The sequence below is a fragment of the Clarias gariepinus genome, chromosome 25, assembly GCF_024256425.1.
Source record: "Clarias gariepinus isolate MV-2021 ecotype Netherlands chromosome 25, CGAR_prim_01v2, whole genome shotgun sequence".
NCBI classification, from domain to species: domain Eukaryota; kingdom Metazoa; phylum Chordata; class Actinopteri; order Siluriformes; family Clariidae; genus Clarias; species Clarias gariepinus.
The window spans coordinates 5,119,001-5,125,000 of NC_071124.1; the positions used below are offsets into that span (position 1 = coordinate 5,119,001).

Here is a 6,000-nt window from a genome sequence, read left to right on the forward strand (position 1 = left end):
TTTTTTCTTTATTGTTATTTATGAAGAAAATTCAAGGTACATCTTACAAATATGTGTTAAACAGAATGCATAATAAAATATTTAAATTTAACCATGACTTCTAGCCCATACACCTTTACAACTTTACACCTTTACCAACAATGTAATGTTCTAATAGGTCTAACTTTACTGTCCTATTAATGTTTTTTCCCTCAAATAAAATGTTCCAAAATGATACTGCTGCATTATTATTTTTCTACCCTACACCCATAGTGTAACATGCAATCTTATAGCTGATCTTACAACATCTCTTAATTACAGTGCTCAGCATAAATGAGTACACCCCCTTTAAAAAAAACTAATTTAATCAGTAGGTCAATGAACAAAAATTTTTACAAGGCCGAGTTTTATTGAACACTTGTTTAACTCCATAACATGAAATTAATGTTAATAATAAAAAATTAGATCACAAAATCTTCAGTTTTACTCAAATTGGTTGAAGCAAAAATGAATACACCCCGCAACAGAAAATGCTCCTGTCAAAATGTTAACTTCCGCGGACAGCCTGAACGTCTCTATTAGAATGGTTGCACTTACATCTTTCTTAAATTTTTTGATCACTTTTGCTACAGTACTGTATTTTGACTGACATGTAAAGCTTTGCTGATCTTCTCGTAGCCCTCACCTTTTTTCATGTAAAGAAATGATTTCCTTTTTTAGATTTTGTGACATTTCTCTTCCATGTGAAGCCATTGATGACCGCATGAAATGGGAAGGGCTTTTCTTTGTTAAGTAATGCCCTTTTATAGTCACCTGTCTGCTGGACACCTGTTTAATGAATCATTGGACTCACCTGATGTTGAATGCCTGTTAATTAGAATTTCGTAGTCTTAAGTGTGGCTTTTCTCCTAAGACTATAATTGGGGTGTACTCATTTTTCCAAAATGGGCTTAAATGAATTAGTTTGGAAAATTTTTGTGTACACAAATTAACAAATCTTGTTCGCAATCAATGGCCTACATTTGTGAAAGTATTTTGTAGTATTGTATCTCATAGAAAATGTTGATTCTGAAAGGAAACTAAAAACTAAAGGTTTTCTGACAAATGTAGTGGGGTGTACTCATTTATGCTGAGCACTGTATTGTTGTATATATTAACATGATTTTGTAAATAAGCATGCTTCAAATTTACTTTCACACAAATATGTAGCAGCCCAAAATAATTATTTCCTAAGATTGAACTAAAATTGTACTAAATAAATTACTAATCATTTGATTTAAAAATATGTATGAAATGGTACAGTGTTATTCTTTATTATAGGGATTTAGAAATGTTCACACCTTTTTATGGCCACAAGCACAATAGTGTTTCACTTGAATTCAAACCGACAATATCTTTTAAAACTATTAAGCTTTATATGGCCTAAAGTTAGTTTACCAAGTGTTTATTGACCTTTTATTAGAAACATGTTTGTACTTACCAGATGTGCATATACTCAACTGCTCAAAAGATTTGGATCACTTGCAAATTTCTTTGTTTTTGTTTGGTGATTTTATTTGCTTCATTCTACAAAACACATATGGACAACAGTTGTTGTGTCAGTTGTTATGAACAGTTCTTGCAAGAACAGTTTTGTTAAGTAAGTTTGCAAAACCCATCAAGCACCATGATGAAACTGTCTCTCATAAAGATCTTCCCAGAAAAGCAAGACCAAAACACATCTGCAAAGGAGAAGTTCTTTTAGAGTCACCAGCTTCAGAAATCACCAATTAACAAACAAACAGCACCTCAGATTAGAGCCATTATAAAGGATTTACAGATCATAAATAGCGAATACATCTATACAATATACATTAACTGTTCAAAGATTATTGCATATTTCGGATGCCTTCAGCATTACTTTACAATGTAGAAATAAATAAAAATCAGGAAAAACCATGGAGTTAGAAAGTGATCACAAAAATTTCTGAGTGGGCATATATATTTACTTTAGACAATAAGTAAAACCAAATACCATAGTGAAAACCCTCAACCGTCACTTCACAGACTATGGATATCCTTTGATCATTTGTTTCCTTATGTTCTCTGTCTGGTCACAGTTCTTGACATCACAGAGCAAAAAATGCAGAAACATTGTGCATTATGGTCAAAGCCACAACAAAAACACTGCAATTCAATAATCATGTTAAATAACATTTTTATGGTCAGAATCGCAGACAAGAAAGTTTAAGTCCAACGAACAAGGCCTAATTTCAGTTATTATTGCAATTAGTTTTACTCTCATTACATAACATGTCCAATCCGACCAACCAGCTCTAATAAATGTTTCCACCTCTTATAAGCAAAATATGTCATTACACACATTGGATTATATATGTTTTATACTTGCTTTTTTATTATTAATATTTTACTGGAGGAAATATAAGAGTGACATACAGTAAGTGTATTGAAATATTAGTGGAGTTAAATTATTTTACGGTGTAATGATAACTTTATAATGGTCATAACCAATACACATTACCGACTACACTGTAAATCAATGCTTTTAAATAATAGGTGATACAGTGTGCATTAATGAATCAAAATGCATCTATAACCAAAATACTATGTTAAAATTATGTAACCTAGACTGGAAATATCTTCTTACAGAAGGTGACAAGTAATTGTTTATTTCTTGATTTTATTGGGCTGTACTTGGGCCCACACCTGCCTTTTATATTGCTCTGTTATTTATGTGGCTTAAACGGGGCCTGGGTCCCAATTTCGTACCATTACTGGTATGATAGTAAAGAATCCTTGAATCCTTTTAGTTCTGTAGTAGGCAAAGCCTAGCATGTAGTAGTCGTGGCCGAGTGGTTAAGGCGATGGACTAGAAATCCATTGGGGTCTCCCCGCGCAGGTTCGAATCCTGCCGACTACGGATCATTTACTGTTTGCCCTTTAAAAAGAGTCTATTATAACCCCACAGGTCTCCTGGGCCATTTACATATATGATACAGTTAAACCTTGGATTACAAGTGTAATTCATTCCAGAAGCGTCCTTGTATATCAAGGTGAATTTCCCTATAAGAAATGATGGAAACTCTGATGATTTGTTCCACAACCCAAAAATATTCATAGAACAAATTAACCTAAGCTTTCAATTGCGGGGTAACCGTGGACAATCATCGGTCATTTTCCCCACACATCGCTAACCTTACTCGCTCTTGTAGATTTCTTTTTTACAATATCAGAAGAATTTGCCCATTTCTTTCTTTACAGGCTACTCAGGTGCTTGTTCAGTCCCTTGTTATTTCAAGACTGGACTACGGCAACTCACTCCAAGCAGGCCTGCCTCTGTCCACGATTCGTCCTCTGCAACTGATCCAGAATACAGCAGCACGTCTTGTTTTTAACCTTCCCAAGTTCTCCCACACCACCCCACTCCTCCGCTCCCTGCACTGGCTTCCTGTAGCTGCCCGCATCAAATGAAAAATGCTAATGCTTGCCTACAAAGCTAAAAATGGCCTAGCACCCACTTACCTCTCTGCTCTAATCACACCACGCACTGCACCACGTTCCCTCCGATCCTCCAGCACTGCTCGCCTCATTCCACCATCTCTCAGGGATCGAGGGCGGCATTCATCCAGGCTCTTTTCTGTTCTGGCACCTAGGTGGTGGAATGAACTTCCTCTAGATGTCCGTACAGCAGAGACTTTGACTATCTTTAAACAACGACTCAAGACGCATCTGTTTCTCCAGTACTTGGACTAACGCCCCCCCCCCCAAAAAAAAAAAAAGAAAAACTCTTCCCAGTTGTGTTGGACTAATGGCCATTAGTAATTAACCTAGTTAACCCAGTGTAAGTATGTATCTATTGATGTAAACTTTAAAGCACTTTTTGTAAGTCGCTCTGGATAAGAGCATTTGCCAAATGCCTAAATGTAAATGTAAATTGCTGTAACACTTTTAATCTTTTACCTTTCTTTCCTCATGGTTGTGTAAAAAAAAACAAGCTAAACATGAATATATTTAACATTGAAATATACATACTTCACTAAGTATATCAAACAGTTTATCACTCTCTGTTTAACTGAAGGTGGCGTAGTAGGGCATGCGGTAGTCGTGGCCGAGTGGTTAAGGCGATGGGCTGGAAATCCATTGGGGTCTCCCCGCGCAGGTTAGAATCCTGCCGACTACGGGTCGCTTTCTGTTTATCCCATCACTACAGAATATTATAACCCCACAGGGCACTTGGGTCGAGTTTAACACATAATCTGTTACAAAGCTACTGTATAGCCCTATAATTTAAGTGAGTCCATGAGATATGCTCTTGGAAGATGATGTACGCAAAATGTAACACTTACCTGCTTGATTTACTACAAAGTTCACACAGAGTTGCATTCATTTTTCTCCAAGATCTTGTATTGTTGATGGGTGAGTTAGACTGCTGCGTAGAGTCCTCTTTAGCACACCACTGAGATTGTTAGTCGGGATCAGCTTATTGTTTAGCTTTAACCTTTTAACTATTTCTACATTATCCCATCCCAACTAGTTTCCTATCAATGACACATACTTACTTTAAGTACATATATACAGTACAGTATTGTTCAAAATAACAGCAGTACAATGCATCAGAAACAGCATTTTTGATATCACCCCACAAGTTCTTGATTGCATTAAGGTCCAAGGATTGGGCTGGCCACTGCATAACATTTATTTTGTTGGTTTGGAAACAAGACTTTGCTGGTTTACTAGTGTGTTTGGGGTCATTGTCTTGTTGAAACACCCATTTTAAAGGCGTGTCCTCTTCAGCATAAGGCAACATGACCTCTTCAAGTATTTTGACATATGCGAACCGATCCATGATCCCTGGTATGCGATAAATAGGCCCAACACCATAGTAGGAGAAACATGCCCATATCACGATGCTTGCACCACCATGCTTCACTGTCTTCACTGTGTACTGTGGCTTGAATTCAGAGCTTGGGGGTCGTCTCACAAACTGCCAAAAAGAACAATTTTACTCTCATCAGTTCACAAAATGTTCCTCCATTTCTCTTTAGTCCAGTTGATGTGTTCTTTGGCAAATTGTAACCTCTTCTGCACATGCCTTTTTTTAAACAGAGGGACTTTGCGGGGGATTCTTGAAAGTAGATTATCTTCACACAGAAGTCTTCTAACTGTCATTCAGTGCAACTGAATCTACTGCACATACTGGTAACTTGTTTGCCTTGTAGCAATAAAAAAATTTACTAAAAACCTGGATTATTCTGGTTAGTCACATTGTACTGCTACTATTTTTAACAATACTGTATATATGCACTTAAAGTAAGTATGTGTCATTTATAGGAAAATAGTTGGGATGGGATAATGTAGAAATTGTTAAAAGGCTAAAGCTAAACAATAAGCTGATCTGCATACTGTAGTTGTGTAATACAGTAAATAACCAAAGAAAGTCATTTTAAGTAGATTAACAATTATTGATATTGTATTTAATCTAGTCAGCTTAATAAACTGCAAGAACGTTATCTGTAGGTTGATTTTGATATAATGTGAATTTAAAAATAAACTTGATAAGACATTTAGTTTCTCAACACAAAATAAGCTTCACACTGTTTTGTAACTTCTCAAATTGAGGGCATTGTGTACATTTCATTATCTTTCCAAAAACTGACAGATACGGTTTAAAATTTCTTTCCAGAAGAGGATATCTCACAACATAAGGAGAACTTGAAGACAGGGTGAGATGATGGTCAGTGCAAAGCAACTATATTTTTTCAACAGATCTTGTGTGTTAAACCTTACATACAGTAAGCACCCTGTAAAGTGGATTTCTACTAGCCTATCCCAGGAGGCTTAGGGCACAAAGAAGGGAACAATTAGTATTTCAGCTCTGCAGTGTGTGCGGTAGGTGGTGTCACGTGTGGTAGTCGTGGCCGAGTGGTTAAGGCGATGGACTAGAAATCCATTGGGGTCTCCCCGCGCAGGTTCGAATCCTGCCGACTACGGGTCGCTGTTTTTTCTTTTTAGTATATCGTC

The 6,000-nt window shown here is 36.5% G+C and overlaps 3 non-coding genes across 3 annotated transcripts; all 3 read left to right on the plus strand.

Moving 5' to 3' along the window:
- The first annotated feature begins 2,817 nt into the window (after positions 1–2,817).
- trnas-aga (transfer RNA serine (anticodon AGA)) lies at positions 2,818–2,899 on the plus strand. The gene has a single exon. It is a non-coding gene; the product is annotated as a tRNA-Ser (tRNA).
- Positions 2,900–4,077: 1,178 nt separating this feature from the next.
- Positions 4,078–4,159, plus strand: trnas-gga (transfer RNA serine (anticodon GGA)). Its single transcript has one exon. It is a non-coding gene; the product is annotated as a tRNA-Ser (tRNA).
- A 1,728-nt stretch (positions 4,160–5,887) lies between these two features.
- Positions 5,888–5,969, plus strand: trnas-aga (transfer RNA serine (anticodon AGA)). Its single transcript has one exon. It is a non-coding gene; the product is annotated as a tRNA-Ser (tRNA).
- Positions 5,970–6,000: the final 31 nt, after the last annotated feature.